Source organism: Poromitra crassiceps, assembly GCF_964638095.1.
Source record: "Poromitra crassiceps genome assembly, chromosome: 1".
Lineage (NCBI taxonomy): Eukaryota > Metazoa > Chordata > Actinopteri > Beryciformes > Melamphaidae > Poromitra > Poromitra crassiceps.
Window position 1 is genome coordinate 23436176 of NC_139623.1, and position 17006 is coordinate 23453181.

Consider the following 17006-nt stretch of genomic DNA (forward strand, 5'->3'; position numbering starts at 1 on the left):
CGGATAAACATCGAACCAGCCAGGCGATTTCTCTCAGACACGGATCCCAACTTCTTCAAAGATTTCAGTTCAAAGACTGGTTAGCGAATGTGAAGGATACAACTTACATGCCCTCTTAAGTCAAACGAGTGTGATTTATTGTGTGACAAACTAACTTATTTCACCATCGGAGTTTTGCCGACCCCCAAAATAAGCACCGCTTACTTCATCACCTATTCCCCATCCCCTCAGTTCATACTGAGCGTGGAAAAAAGGCATTCTCTTACTCTGCCCCCTCCACCTGGAACACGCTACAGCAGATTCTGAAGCTGTCCAGTCTGATCCCCCTCGCAAGTTTTAAATTATTGTTGAGTAATTTGGAGAGAGCTTCCTTGATCTGCTCCTGCTCTCAAGGTTACATTTTTTCTCTACCCCCCCCCCATCTTCAGCACTTTATGTTTTATGTTGTTTTTAAATTATGGTTTGATGGTTGATTGTACTGTTGCTGTCTTTACATGTGTAACTTGTTGTATGAGCTGCTGTATGAACAGGTCACACTTGTAAATGAGACTTCGGTCTCAATGTGATTTTACCTGTTTAAATAAAGGCTAAATAAAATAAAAAAATGACATCTTAGCGTCTAATGTTAGCATCGCTAGCAGGATGCTAGCTAACTATCAAGCAAATTCTGGGATTACTAACGTTACCAACAGGTAATTCAAGATCGCTAAAATGTGTTGTTGACAATATGACTATGCTGTCTATTAATGTTAGACCATATAAGAGCAGCTATCTGCTATGGTTTTTCACTGTCTGCAGTGCACAGTGAGACTTCAGCACACTGTGGGATATGTCACTACACGAATCACAGTAATGTGAACGTCCACAATCATGACCACCATTACATAATGTTAGGCAAACTACAGATGACTAAATAAATGGTTATCGAGTCATTCTTATCTGGTAAGACCTTCATAGTGCATCATGAGAACGGTAGCCTACTTTAACTCTAAATTGAGTACCAAGGACGAGTATGTTCGTCAATTGGTTTAGTAACGTAGAGTGCCAAGGACGAGTATGTTCGTCAATTGCGTTTTTTGACGGTGGGACGTGGATCAATGCCTAATACATCTCCTGTAAAATTTTGGGGCATGTTGAATGTGTATAACCTATTTTACCGACCCATTAGGTGGCGACAGTGCTCTCCAGATTAGAGAAAGTTGAGTAAAAACAGCAGAAAAAGCCGTGATGAAACCATTCTCATAGGCTTTTCGCTGTCGCGCTGGGAGCCGGCGCACAACGGTGGGGGGCTCCGAAAATAGACTCTGGGTGCAGCACACTTTGAAACGCGCAGCAGAAAGCCCAGAATCGGACACAGCTTCATCCCAGCTCACAACCGAAACCCATCCGAACGTGGATCCGCAAGCAGCAGAGCGAGCAAAGTCACCAGAGACACACCCACGGAGGAGGAGTTTGCAGTAGAGTGGGGTGGGGGTGCTGTTATATTGAAGGAAATTACTGTTCAGATGTTTCAGGTCAGAAAATATTAGTTTCAGAGTCAGTGATTTGCTTGAAATGCTATATTTCACAAAAGGCTCAATAACTCAGCTTCTAGATGGAAACGCCTGATTTTGCTGTTTTTGACCTATCTTCTCCGGCTGATAACTAAAGAACGGAAAATGATATCAATAAACTTTTTTTGCTGCTGATACAATAGAGTCTTGTCGTTCTTTGTGCGTGTTCGGTGTTTACATAGTAATATCACACAATATTCTGTGGGCCTCGAGAAATCACTGAAAACGCTCTGAAACTCTGGCACTGGGAGCGTCCGTTCTCCAAAAGTGTTTGGCACTCAATGAGTTAATTGAATTAAACTAAATTGTAATTGTGTCCTTAAATGTGCTCCTAACTTTTTCAACTTAGCAGCATAATGTAAGGTGATAATCACATCACAGACACCCAGTTCATAAATGCTGCAATACTTAAAATGCAAAGGCTTCCATCAGTGGGCCATAGGCTCAATCCCCACTGTGTTAACTCAGTTGGTGATAGTGACTTTAACAGACGTTTATTGACATGAAAGTCTTTGATTGTATCATTTAATAATTTGCCAATATGTATACAAAATGACAAAGAAGGTAACGCTTAAAATGTATTATTGCGGTGCCAAAAGGCGTGGTGAAAAATTTGGGTGCACCTAAATTATGTGCTGGTGCACCTACATTAAAAAGTAAGGTGCACCTAGTGTAAAAAGTTAGTCTTGAGCCCTGGTGAAGTAGAGTGTTTTATGTTAAAACTTGACTTTAGGGGGTCTTTAACATTATTAACTGCATCTGCAATAATTGTAATGAATTAATCTTTATTTTTCTTTTGCTTCAGTGCAAGAGTTCCTCTTATAAGATACTGTAACTCATGACTTTATTATTGACTTTATTGTCATGGCAGTTACTTGTGTCAGTTTTCATGAATGCTGCATGTGTTGTTTTGTAATGAAACTCCTAGGCCCATATCTTTTTTCCTAATTTGAAGGTGCATATTTGGCCCTTTGAGCCGTGCACAAAGCTGAAATGTACGACGGAGATTTAGGGCCATGCATGATGAAAAATCAAAAATTACAAGAGGAGAAAAAAGTCGAAATGTTGAGATTAAAGACAAAATTTCGTGAATAAAGTCAACATTTAAGCACCAGGCAGAAGAAAAAATAAATCAGAATAGCAAGTTTTTTTTTTTTTTTCAAGAATAAAGTTGAAATGTTGAGATTAAAGTCGAAATTTCGTGAATAAAGTTGAAATACTGTAACGAGAATAAAGACGAAATGTTGAGAATAAAGTCGAAATTTCGTGAATAAAGTTGAAATACCATTTTGTGAAAGACGAAATGATGATAGCCTATTCAATCGCGTTAGTGCGCATATGACTGTCTCTGCAAAATGCCGTGCATAGATGAATTAGTGAAATTGTACTTCAGAATTGTTTTTAGTAACAAGGAAATCCTCTCTCTTTTAGCGCACAAACACAGTGTGTTAATAAGTATTAGGACTTTGAAAAGATTGTGCCGAAAATTGCGGCTGTTCAGAAGGAGAATACAAACTTGGAGGAGGTGGCCGCATTCTTGCAAACTGAAATAGCTGGAAATGGACAGATGCAAGGATATCGATGGTTACACCTACGTGCAATACAGAGAGGCTACGTTGTATCACAAGATACAGTAAGACAATTGATCAAGTTGATTGATCCTGAGGGTGTGGAGGATAGGTGGGCGCGGCGTCTGAGACGCAGGCATTACCGCTGCAAAGGTCCCAATGCGCTCTGGCATATGGATGGGTACGATAAACTGAAGCCATACGGCATTGCCATCAGTGGTTGCATTGATGGTTTTAGTCGCTATGTTTTGTGGATGGAGGCCTACAGAACAAACATCGACCCAAAAGTAATAGCAGACTACTTCATCACATCCATTGCTCGCATGGGAGGATGTCCGGAGCGACTGCGCGCTGACAGAGGCACGGAGAATGGGCACGTCGAAAATATGCTTGTCTTTTTGCGCAGAAATCACACTGGCTCTTTTGCAAGAAACCGAAGTTTCATCTATGGACGCAGCACCGCAAACTAGCGGATTGAATCGTGGTGGGGGATCTTGAGGAGACAAAGTGCGCAGTTTTGGATGAACCGTTTCCGAACTCTCCAAGACGACGGCATTTCTCCGGGGATTTCTTGGATGAAAGTCTGATCCAATTCTGCTTCCTAAATCTTGTTCAGGTAGGCCTGCAAACTCATTACCTTTGGCTCCTTTATCCATAATATACACATGTGACATATCCTGTCTGTCCCCCTCTCCTTCATTCACCTGCACCTGTCCTGCACCAATTTAAACATGTCAAAAACATTATTGATCAGAGCACATATCATATTAGATCCGCCCTTATTAGATGCGCCCCCTAGCGCACGCACGCACGCACACACACCTACATCTACACCTACACACACACACACACACACACGACTAAATTCATAACCAGAAGATATTAATTACACACATACAGAATGACACAACTGATTGACCATTTTATAGCCTATTATATAGCCTACAGTATAAAATCAGTAAACCATGCAACATAAAGACAAGATTCAAGATTCAAGATTTTTATTGTCACTCCATGGTACAAGTATCACGTGTGAAATTCTTGTGCTGAGGACTCCGTTTACAACATAGTACAAATGTGACAGGGCATGAGTGCAAAAACAACAAGAGACACAACAAGCAATAAGGCAGTATAGTGATAAGACAAGTCAGAGACAGTGGCATATTCACTGCACATAGGTGCACATGTCATGTGCATACTTTAGACGTGCTTAACACGTTCACTGCCATTGACGAGATATCTCGTCTTACAAAATCCAACGGTTGACTGCCAATGACGAGATATCTCGTCTTAAAAAAAAAAAAAAAAATTTGACGGTGGGACGTGGATCAACGCCCCCCACATCTCCTATAAAAATATTGGAGCCACCGAACGTGTACAACCCATTCCACCGACCCACTAAGTGGCAACAGTGCTCTCCAGACTAGAAAAAGCGGAGCCAAAACTGCAGGGAAACGCGCGAGGAAACCATTCTCTCATACTGTAAAATGGATTGGCGAAAACGCTTTCGCTTTCGCGCATTATCGCGCTGGGAGCTGGCGGTGGGGGATTGCAAATTTGCATAATAGATTATGGGTGAAACACACTTTGAAACACCAGCAGAAAGCGCAGAATCGCACGCAGCTTCATTCCAGCTGAGCTCAACCGAAAACCCAGAAACGAACAAGCCTCATTCTCATACTGTAGGCGAAAACGCTTTCACGCTGGTGCACACGGGCGCACAACGGTGGGGGGTTCCAAAAATAGACTGGGTGGAAAACACACTTTGAAACACGCAGCATAAAGCCTAGAATCGCACAAAGCTTCATCAAAGCTCTCAAACCCAAGAAACGAGTGAGCCCCATCCACACTCGCCGACGAGGGGGCCGCCAGGGAGGGAGGCTGCTCACTGCTCAGACAGGCAGTAGAAACTCGCTTGTGACAAACGCTGCTGAAAGCCACCAGACACGCCCACGGAGGGAGGAGTTTGAAGGAGAGGGCGTTCAGAACTATATTGTTTAGATGTCTGATCTCTCACTGATGCCAAAAATAAATGGTTAAAGTGACTGTTCTGCCTGTTTGATTGAATTTCACAAAACTGCGATTATCTCAGCTTTCAGTCTCAGACGCTGAAACCATGCTGTACTCAACGGCTAATATCTATGTAACCGTCTCTTTGTCTGTATAGCCAAATTAGGATTATATAATAGACTTCTAAGATATATGGACCAGTTCTGTAGGTTCAACTCTGGGAAGAATATAATTACTGATTGAAATAATTGACACACACAAGCGACTGGAGCCACGGGTATGGTTAATAAACAATTATTATTGTAGGAAAACAAAATAAAAGTGTACAAAAACCCTTCCTACCTAAGCCGGCTCCCTAAAATATAGCACACAACCGTGCTTTAACCTAGGACCCAAAACTTAATAATAAAATAAAATAGTGCAATGTCCCTTAGGACAAGAAAGTGTCTCTTTGGTCACTTGTTCCAGTGCAGTTCTCTTCAGTCAAGTCAGTATCCTTTTAGTCAGTCGGGTTTTAAAGTTTTAAGTGCACTGTGTTTCACAGATCTAATGTGGTTCCACGGGCCTACCACACTGGTAAGAATGAAGCAGGCCGAATCCTCTGGGGTGATACGGGGTCCGACTCCTTGGGCAAGGAGGCGGTCAGGGTGATTTCAGGGTCAATGGTTGGCTCGCCACTTCCTCGTCAGGAAGAATCCAATTCAACATCCAGTCAATTTCCATGGATCTCAAAAACCTAGCCTGTGTAGAAACAAGGCTATTACGATCTTGATCCACTAATTCCTCTCTTATGGCCATAAATCAATGAATCAGTGAATCTTATCAATTCTCAAAACACTACTGTAGCACAATAGTGAATTAATTAATTTTAACTTCAAGTGTAAAGTCGTTATCTGGTATGGACAGTTTTTATCCCTTTTAACCCAAATCATTAATTATATTTTAACATCCTAAGATAATTATGTACTCCTTTAAATCATGAATTTCCTGCTTTTTAAGCACAACCATGAATTTACTATTTACTATGAATTTCCATCATGAATGAACCATGAATTATGTTCAACCATTTTTAACAAAAATTACTTAACTGTCCCTCTAAATAGTGGACATAGCTGCTAGATCACATTATCATGTGTTTTTCACATTCTTGTGCAATTGCACTTCAATTGCACACAATAAACAATCTTGTAACATAAAAGTACAAAAATGAATAAATAAAACATCAAAGAAAATAATGAGCTAACTTATTCACAATCATCATATCAAAACAAAACATGTTGCTTCACATTAACATCACAGTAGTGTCACTTCACATTTAGAGGATAGACTGAGACCACGTTTTGGCTGTACATGCTGACATCACGTTAGCCACCCTCATTAGCAAGTAGCCACATAGCACATCGTTTTGGCTGTACTGTAACTCACCAGGACGCTCGCCAAAAGTTGTCTACAACTCCTGGCACCCAGGTCCTCCGTTCCCCTCTCCGATCTGAACACCACAGCAGCAAACAATGCCGTCAAACTCACAGATTGACAATGAAAATCATGAGAGAATCGCAAAGTATCACGTAGCACCTCGTGCTGTGGTATGCTAATACAACAGCTAACTCACCAAACAAGTGTTGAAAAGCAACTCAACCTCCGCCCTCCGTCGCCAATCCAACTCCTCTACTGCTTACACAAGTGTCCTTTGACGGTACACTCGATGCACTGATCAATTTCAATCACTTTATCTCGGTTTAATCAATTAGTTTTCTGACCGAGGTAGCTGCTCTGACGTTCTCTCTCTGTTTTGTTCCGCTGCTCTGAACTGAAGGGGTTGTATCCTCACTGCAGGCAGCAGTGAGGAGGGGCGTGTCCTGCTCGTTTCACTCTATCAGAAGGCTGCATTCGTCTGGGTCAACCTCTAAATCTTGCTCTGGCAGAAAAGTGACATGTCATGACATAACACAGGTGACACCAATGTATCTAAATAAAACAAAATCGGTAAAGAAGCAACTTTTGAATCACTGTTCTAATCAGAAAATAATAATAAAAATAATAAATAAAACAACATTATGAACCCAATTCTCTACTGGGTTACATCTACATAACTACTAAGTCTACAAACTAACTCTTTTAGACAGAGAAAGCACACATTCTATTAGTACTTTTGTGAACTTTGTGTTCACAAAGTCCAAGCAGAAAATAATCCTCGGCTCTTGTAAAATGAGCCAGAATCCTCAAAAAAAAAACTCTGGCAGAAGCTACAGTACCTACAGTAAAAAAAAAAACGGCTGGCAGTGAATGTGTTAAACATTTTAAATTCGGCGTATTTGACATACAGGTGCAAATAGCATATTCCTTATTAAACATACAATTAAAGCCCCATTCAGTAACTTTTCCAACTGCGCCCTCTGCGTGCATTAGTATCGATAACGATATCGCCGTTCAAAGTCAACAAAACACAGCGCCAGAAAGCTCTATGTACATGTTGTGACATCGGGTACTCACCACGTGATGAAATAATAATCCATAGTTCCGTGAAACATCATTTTCGTAGCAAATCCGAATCGAGTTACTTCCTTGCTTTCAGGCAGACAGCGCTTACGCTGTACAGCGCATGCGCACATCCTTTTCTTTTTTTTCGATTTTATTGACACGGGACGCTGACAGCAAACTGCTTAGTCCCAGTGCTGGCCAATGGAGGGCGGTGTGGGATAAATAAAGCCGAGAGTCTCCCTATTACCAGTCAATCTACCATGTCCTAAGACTAAAAAGGTCTTATATTACAATAAAAAATGTCAAAAATCTTACTGATTGGGGCTTTAAACTCGGCGTTTTAAATTTGGCGTATTTGACATACAGGTGCAAATAGCATATTCCTTATTAAACATACAATTAAACATTAGACATACGTTATGGTAGCAGCTACAGTGCGGTACAGTACGGCTACAACACTATTTGTGTATGTTAAGGAGTCTCGTGGCCTGCGGGAAGAAACTGTTCCTCAAGCGATTTGTGCGTGCTTTTGGAACCCTGTATCTTCTCCCTGAGGGTAACAGGGAGAACAGGCTGTTGTGGGGGTGGTTTGTGTCTTTGATGATCTTCAGGGACCTCCTGAGGCACCGCTGTTTATACAGTTCATGCAGTTCTGGCAACTCACTTCCTGTTACGTGCTGGGCCGCGCGTCTCACTCTCCGTAGCGCCCTGCGGTCCATGGTGGTACAGTTCCCGTACCAGGTGGTGAAGCAGCCAGTCAGCAGGCTTTCAATGGTGCCTCTGTAGAAGTCCGTAAGGATTTCTGGCCTTAGCCCAAATTTCTTCAGGCGCCTGAGTCCGTGTATTCGCTGTTGGGCCTTTTTGACAACAGTGGCGGTGTGGCCGGCCCAAGTCAGGTCCTGGTGGATGTTGACTCCCAGGTACTTGAAGCTGTCCACCCTTTCCACCACTGTGCCGTTGATGGTGATTGGGGGGTGTGTGCCCCCCCCCCTCCTGTAGTCTACAATGATCTCCTTGGTCTTGGAGACGTTCAGAGAGAGGTGGTTGTCCTGGCACCATTGTTCCAGGGCCCCCACCTCCTCTCTGTAGGCTGTCTCGTCGCCCCCCGAGATCAGCCCCACGACCGCTGTGTCGTCTGCAAACTTCACGATGGTGTTCGAAGTTTGAGTCGCCACGCAGTCGTGGGTGTAGAGGTCGTACCAGAAGGGGCTGGAGACGCACCCCTGGGGCGCTCCTATGCTGCTAGTCAGTGGTGAGACTGTTAGGCAATAGGCAAATAGGCCTACTGAAAAAATGAGTAGGCCTATAGTTTTAAAGTAGAGAGTTTTAAGTCTATACATTTACCACTGGCATTCCTCCAGCAAATAAAACATAGGTACATATATCTCACATAATAGTTACAGCTTATTCTACAATGCAGAAAATGTGGGTTGTCTAATAATTTGTTTTTTTTTTTAATGCGGGATGAACTTGATGAAGTTGTGACAACCTGGAATTCACACAAGATAACAGCAAAGGCAGGCCATGGTGTGATTGGAGGTCGCCCTGTTTTGATGTACACGCTTCCACAGATGTATGGTGGTGAGGACAATCTCAAGACATTCGACATTGAAGAGTGAGCCGTTTGTAAGGAGGAGTGCACCCCCAAAAGCCAATACCCATGTGATGAGACTGTATTTGATCTCTGCTGTCTTCTGATGCAGGAACAAGGATGGGATGCTCCTAGATGCATTTTCCGCTGCTGAACTGTACACTTCATTGACAACTGAAATACTGTTAAATATCTGACGGTGGACAATTTTCTGTACACTAAGGAGCAGCTCTGGTTTAATGTGGGCTTACCAGGGCTAAGCCCCGGCCGGGCACAGGACGTGAAGGGGCCCGAGGCTTAGAGGGAAAAAATAAACAAAAGTTCTGTGGATGTGTGTGTGTGCGTGTGAGTGAGTGGGTGAGTGAGTGTGTGTGCTATGAGAGGAAGGAGACATGGAATTATGGCAAGGTATGGCACTCGCCATACATTTTTGTGCAGGGGGGGTGGGGGCTACACCAAAAACAGGGCTGTGTGATATGGTTGAATATCATAATTGTAAGGATTTTTCCCTATATCAATACTGTTGTTCATGCTAATGTTGGTTATTTGGGATGATATTTAAACTCAGTTCATGGAAATTAAACAACCCTCCAACCACAAAGAATTCTCTGACATGAATAATCTCTAGTGTACCCATGTACCAGTTTACAGAGGTTACACTTTCTCACACCTAGTAGGCTGCATTGTTTTTACTGCTGTAGTGTGTTGGTCATGTTTAACAAAAAGTAGGCTACATTAATGTAACTGCTTTGTGGCCAATTCTTAAAGGTCCCAATTCGTGCAGCTGTAACCTCTTAAAAACGTGTGTCTCTGGTCCATAAAACATGATTCTGGATTAATCTGTCGAAAATATAGCAAACCCGTTTGTTGTGACGGAGTTCTCACTCCCTCTTCTGGTGCTTCCCAAGAACGGCCTGTTTCTATAATATATTCAGAACTAACAGTTCCCATTGGCCGCTGAGGGAGAGCCCGCCCCAGGCTCCCAGCGGCCAATCAGATTAGCGTCTGTGGACCAGCACGCTAGGTTGCGAGTTATCGTTAACTAAACGGTACTACGCTAAAGAGGACATCTCAAAATGCCTAGACTTACCGAATGCACCTCTGCAGTTGCTGGATCACGTACAGTTGGCGTCGCTCCAGCTAGAAGTGTTAATTTTGTGGCTATAGACTAAATGGTGCAGGTAGCTTGTGTGAGAGAGACCCGCGCAGTATGCAGGAGGAAGCTAGTGACGTCCCGATTCCCCCAGATTCCCCTCTGGGCAAACGAAGCGTTTGGGGGTGTGGCTTGGAGGAGACTGCAGAGGGACGCTGGATAGGGACAAATCCAACTGTGGCAGTTCTGAGCGTGTGACCACTCATTACAGGGAGGGCTGACAGCAGTATATATGCATTTACAAGTAAAAACAGCTTTTGCACGGAATGGGACCTTTAAGGTAGGCTATGGGGACCTTTAAAAATGCATAGCCACAAGGCCCATGCTAATCCAGCCTTGCTAAGGAGAATCATTGGTGTGGGCTTCATTATTTCAGAGCCACTTAGGCCACACAATGAAAGTGTGATTTCCTCGCCTGGGTAAACCTAGCCTCCATTTCTGATTTTCTGTACTTAACTCATTGAGTGCCAATGACGTCGATCGGCGTCAAATCAAATAGTAACGTTGAGTGCCAATGACGTCGATCGGCGTCAAATGCGTTTTTTGACGGTGGGACGTGGATCAAAGCCTCATGCATCTCCTGTAAAAATATTGTAGCTATTGAAGGTGTATAACCTATTTTACGGACCCATTAGGTGGCGACAGTGCTCTCCAGATTAGAGAAAGGTGAGGAAAAACAGCAGAAGAAGCCCCGTGATGAAACGGAAACCGATGCTGGAGCCAGAGCCGTATAGATTGCTCTGGCTGGAGCTAACGTTAGCTGCGAACAGCAGTCAATCCGCTCCCACAACTCCCCTCTGTCTCTGCTGCATAGTTTCTCCACACGATTAGCCGCCAGAAAAGCAGCACCCGACGCCGAAGGCCCAAACCATTCTCAGCAGTCCGGTTTGGCTTTTCGCTGTCGCGCTGGGAGCCGGCGCACAAAAACGGAGCGCTCCGAAAATAGACGCTGGGTGCGTGTTAGGCTGTGTGTTAGTGTGGGGAGGAGTTTGCAGCTGAGGGGGGGGGGGGGGGGGGGGGGGAGAGGGGGGTGGGGTACGCAGGGCACCACACAACTACACCATGTCACTACATCAGAAAATATTAGCTTCAGAGTCAGTGAATGTGCTTGAAATGCTTCATTTCACAAAAGGCTGATTATCTCAGCTTCTAATTTGAAACGTCTGTTTTTGGTGAAAACAACCTATCTTCTCCGGCTGATAACTAAAGAACGGAAAATGGTATCAATAAACTTTTTTTTGCTGATGATACAATAGAGTCTCCTTGTTCTTTGTGCGTGTTCGGTGTTTACATAGTAATATCACACAATATTCTGTGGGCCTCGAGAAATCACTGAAAACGCTCTGAAACTCTGGCACTGGGAGCGTCCGTTCTCCAAAAGTGGCTGGCACTCAATGAGTTAATGAACAGTTAAAAAGATGACACAAATGAAATTGATGCACTTTATAATATCAAATCATGAACATGACTTACATTTGCAACAAAAACTGCATCAACACTCGAACACCTTTTTTGGCTATTAGTAAACTCGGATGTTTTTTTCCACTACTTTGTGTGGGAAATCTTGTCCCTCATCCTGTGCAATACATCACCTTGTTTACAGAAAATCTTAAGCATAGTCAAACACATGGCTAACCTCCAACATGCTTTATTTATACCTGTGGTGGCTTTTATAAAAGAAAAGAAACTGGTATAAAATCACAAATTTGTGTTAAAAAAATCACAAAAAATAATGAAAATTTAACTACTTAACTAAACATTTGCCGTTTAAAGGGACAGTTCTTTTTTTGTAGTGGGGTTGTATGAGATAAGTATCCATATTCAGTGTATGGCCTGGCTGCAGATTTATGTTCTGTTGGGACACTCCCAGTTTGGAGCTAAGCACTGTTGTGGATAGGGTTAGCAACAAAATGTAGGCTATTTTAGCCACCTAAAAAAGGCCCAGCGAAAAAACCCACAAAAACGATGAGCAGGTAATACACTGACCATGGATTAATACCTCATACAACCCCAGTTCAAAAAAAGGGAACTAACACTTTAAGGTCCTTTCCTTTGTTAAATAGTTATGGCATGACTGTGGAGGGCCTGTGTGCACTTGAACTACATCCACAAAAGGCAATTTTAAGGCACAAACATATTCTTCTTGCAGCTAATCAATCATTGCACAACTTTGAACATACTTAGAAATATATAATGCTGAACATGCATTTAAATGGGAAAATCTCACATAAAACCGTACATTCACAAATATTGACTGACCTGTCTAAAACCATAGGAATGTAAATATTTAATTTAGTATAGTATTCCCTTTAGCTCATTGTAGCTGCCTCGAGTACTCGCAAAAGTTAATGTCTATTCACAAGTGCATGTTGGTTTCAGTTTGTAAGAATTTAGGCCAGGAAGAGCTCAGACTGTCGAATCCAAACACTAACCCAGACCCTAACCCCAAACCCCCCAAAAAATGTCTCCATTTAACAATTTGAGCCGAATTTGTGAAATAAAAAAGTTTTTAGGCCATGGACGTCTCTATTTCACATTTTTCTAAGAGACTGAGCTGGAAAAATAGATTGAGGTAGCCAACCAAAAACAGAATTGCACAAAATGACATTAACACACTGAGAAAATAAACCTCAATATCACTGTTAAGGTTTGCTTGACAGTAGTAAATTGTTCACTGACATGTGGTCAGACTGAGTTTGGACTTCATTTGATAATCACACCACTCAATCCACTATTAAGCTGGTTTGGGTGAGTGATAAGGAGGTAAATATTGTATGGAGGAGGTAAATACTGTATTGTCTCCCCAAGGGGCCGACCCCCCGGGGACCCCTCTCCCATTGCCTAACCCTAACTCTAAACTCTCCCACCCCCCACGCGTAAACCTAACCTCTCCCACCCCCAACACCTAACCCAGACCCTAACCTCCCACCCCCCACGCCTAAACCTAACCTATCCCACCCCCCACACCTAACCCAGACCCTAACCTCTCCCATTGCCTAACCCTAAACTCTCCCACCCCCCACGCATAAGCCTAACCTCTCCCACCCCTCTATAAACTCCCATTCAAAAAAAAACTTTTACATTTAAAATTGGAAATTGTGAAAATAAATGTTTTTGGCTGTGGACCAAATATTTCACATTTTTCTAAGAGACGGTGTTGATTTTTCAATACATACTTTTGAGAAACTCTAGCTTACTCAAATCTATCAATACACAAAGATGCCATTATCACTACAGCACCTCAGAGGTAGACATGCAGTTATTGTTAACCTGAGACATAGTTTATGAAAACTGTGAAGTCCCCTTATACAGAGAAGTGGAGAAATATAGGCTATTGGTATAAAATCACAGCATCTGACAGTTGTCCAATTTATAGGCTCCTTAGCATGAATGCTGGAGACCTGAAGACAAACTACACCTATAAAAGGGTTTCGAAGTGCAAGAATAATAACATCGCTTTTTGTGTCAATTAAGTAAGACAGTGGTTCTTGTCATTTTAGAAACCTTGGCTCGGAAATAGCATGGCCGCAATCATGTCGGTGTCCACCCCCTATGCCGACCACCCGCAATGCCGACCTTAGGTTTAGGCGTGGGGGTGGGAGAGGTTAGGTTTTGTGTTAGGGTCTGGGGGAGGTTAGGTTTAGGTGTGGGGGGTGGGAGAGGTTAGGTTTTGTGTTAGGGTCTGGGGGAGGTTAGGTTTAGGCATCGGGGGAGGTTAGGTTTGGCGTGGGGGCTGGGAGAGGTTAGCTCCAAGTTTTTCTTCATCCAGTTCCCTGATATACCTTCGGAGATGATGTTCCACCTCTTTTTGCTTTGCTGTCATATCCGTTGGGAACTTCAACAGGCTTGACACCTTCTTGGCTGTGGGTTTAAGATCAGCATACATCTTTGTCAGCTTCTCATAATTCAGAGTGATCTTTGGTTTTGTGATCTCCCTCCAGCAATCAATAACAAACATTGGCTTTTGCACAAGTTCTTTGTGAGAAATTTCCATCAGAATTGCTGGAAGGGTGTCTGCTGAGACTTTTTTTCTGCAGTCATAGTTGTCGAGAATCTCCAAAATGTCATCCATTTCAACAGAGGAGAAATCTTGTAAAGCTTGCTTGAGGATCTCGAGCTCTTGGCAACTTACAAACTGCAGAAAGCTTTCTGTCAGGTCACTGTACACTGCTCCAAATAACAGCTCCTCAACAAAGGGGGGTGCAAGTTTGATAGGAGGGTAGTGGCTATCTTGGTATCCTCTCACGAAAATCCGGCCGATGGCTTTCCAGGTGTCAGCCTTGAAATCATGTCTGATGAAGGGTACCTTTCATTGTTGTCCCAAGCGTGCAACGATCATAGAAATCATGCCAAAAAGCACTAAGGACATCTCTAAGAACTCCTGACCCAGTACCAGGTTCCTCAGAATTATCTGGGAGCAATCGTCTCACTAACAGTGGTGTGGTCAGTGTGTCTGGGTCGGAAAATGCTTCAATCATGTCATTGAAGCAATTTGCATGGTGGATAGTTATCATTTTTGTTTGAGGTGCATCGTCAAGTGTTTCAGGCTCATAAATCAGTGTGTCATTGTCATCAAATTCAGCATCTGATTGTGGGCCAAATGTAATTTCAGGGTCAGATATTTCATATGCCGGTATTACATAGTCTTCAAGAACAACTACATCTTCCTGTAATACCTCTGGTAGAAGAAAACGGAAATCTAAGACCACTGGGACCATCTGTGTTGACTGGGTGATTTGTAGCGGTTGAATGATCTGTGGCAACTTGGTGAGGCAGACTGACCTGGTCCTGGTTTTGATCAGAGTAACTGGACTTCAGAGACAGAGATTCACTTTCAGAAACTTAAATTACTTCATCCCCGCCCTCAAAGCTAAGATCATCACCTTTGTCTTCAGAGTCACTGGTAGGGGCATCTTCACCCGACTGTGGTTTAGGCTGAGTGGCAATATAGAAACGCAGCTTGGTGACAGTGGCATATATTGCACCAATTGAGATTCCATCAGAAAAAGTGTTTTGTTTAAAGTCCCACACATCAAATGTGAATTCTGATTCGTGGCCTTTAGTTGAAACACCTTTTGGGAAAAAAAGGCTCTTCCCTTCTTTCAGGATGTCATCATATCCACCACTGTTGTCCATAGCAACCTTTCTAGTGCCTCCTCCTTGTTTTGCTCTGACTTGTTTAACTTGTTTCACTGTCTTTGGTTTCCGTTTCACTGTCTTTGGTTTCCTTTCTTGGCTTCATTTTCTCCCTGAGCTTTTCAAGTAGACCCTATTTTCGCTTTGAGACAGGCTTTTGATTTCTGCAGAAATTGAAAAGTGCAATTCTGTCTCCATATGAGGGAATGTAGTTGGCCAAAGCTGAATCGTCCATAAGCAGGATGACATCTATGTCAATCTGTGAAGCAAAGGAAAACCATGATAAGGGTAAAATATTACAGGCACTGCAATACTTTCACACATGTTGCCCAGGAATGCAAAACTACAATAGACATTGAGCTCAACAAGCAGTTTGACAGGGACACATTGTGCAATGTTTTAGCTCCATCTTATTACTTTGGATGTGAGATGACAATAATTGTGTCATTAAAATATTTAGAAGAAGCAGCCATGTTTTTCAACCAACCACTCATGTTCATTTATAATCCCCAAAGTCTGTATACCAAATTTGTGTGTTGATAGTTGAAACCCCCAAAGTTATGTTCATATTACGTTTTTTAATGTTGTATCATAAACTGTCACAAACTTGGAAAATGGCTGCCATGGTCATCAGAAAGACAATCTGCAATGGCCCGATATCCAGATCTCGATATGTTCCAAATTTGGTGCTTTTATCGCAAAATGCACAATAACTGACCCCCTAAGTTGTGTAGTCTGAGAAATCAAGAATTAGTACTTAAAAAATAAAATGAAAATTCTGGAAGATACAGAGCCTGAGTACATCACCATATTGCAGCCCAAAAGACTCTGAAATCTTAAACAGAATAGGTACACTGTGTTGACAGTGCCACCACCTTCACCCTTAACTGTAAGATTCAGGAATTGTCTAACCTAAGTAATATAACATTTTTGGTTACTGTACTGGTCAAGTCGGTTCCTATTTTAGTACAACTTTAGAAAATGGACAAGCTGTCCATTTTTATGGCTGAAAAAAAAATCTAATTAAAGCTGGCAGTGTGTACTAACTCAAATGCCCTCCATGGAATGACATTAGTGGTATATTAACTCTGATGTTTTCAAAGTAGGAGACAGGACTCCCCAGCAAGGGGTCCAAACAGTTTCAGGGGAGGCTCAGTGATTGGAAGTGAAAAAAGATTACATTGGTTACCAAAAAGAGATCACATAGAATAGCCTAAATGTTTGTGATTTGTTTAATGAGATAGTTCAGAGATACAGTAGTTTAGGTGAAATTTCCCAGAGACAGAAACTAATACCGATAAATGCCTTCAGACATGGTACCTTTTTATGTGTTTGGTGTAGTCTAAATTCATGTCAAACAGTATATTAGGCTATCTTGGCTCAAATAACAATAATGATCCCATAGGCATCCAGGAATTATGCGAAACTAAGCAAGTACACTAAGGGCACCTTTTTCCAAGCTGTGTCGGAGTGGAGGCGCCACAGTCTCAGACTTTGAAAAGTCCCCTTTTAAC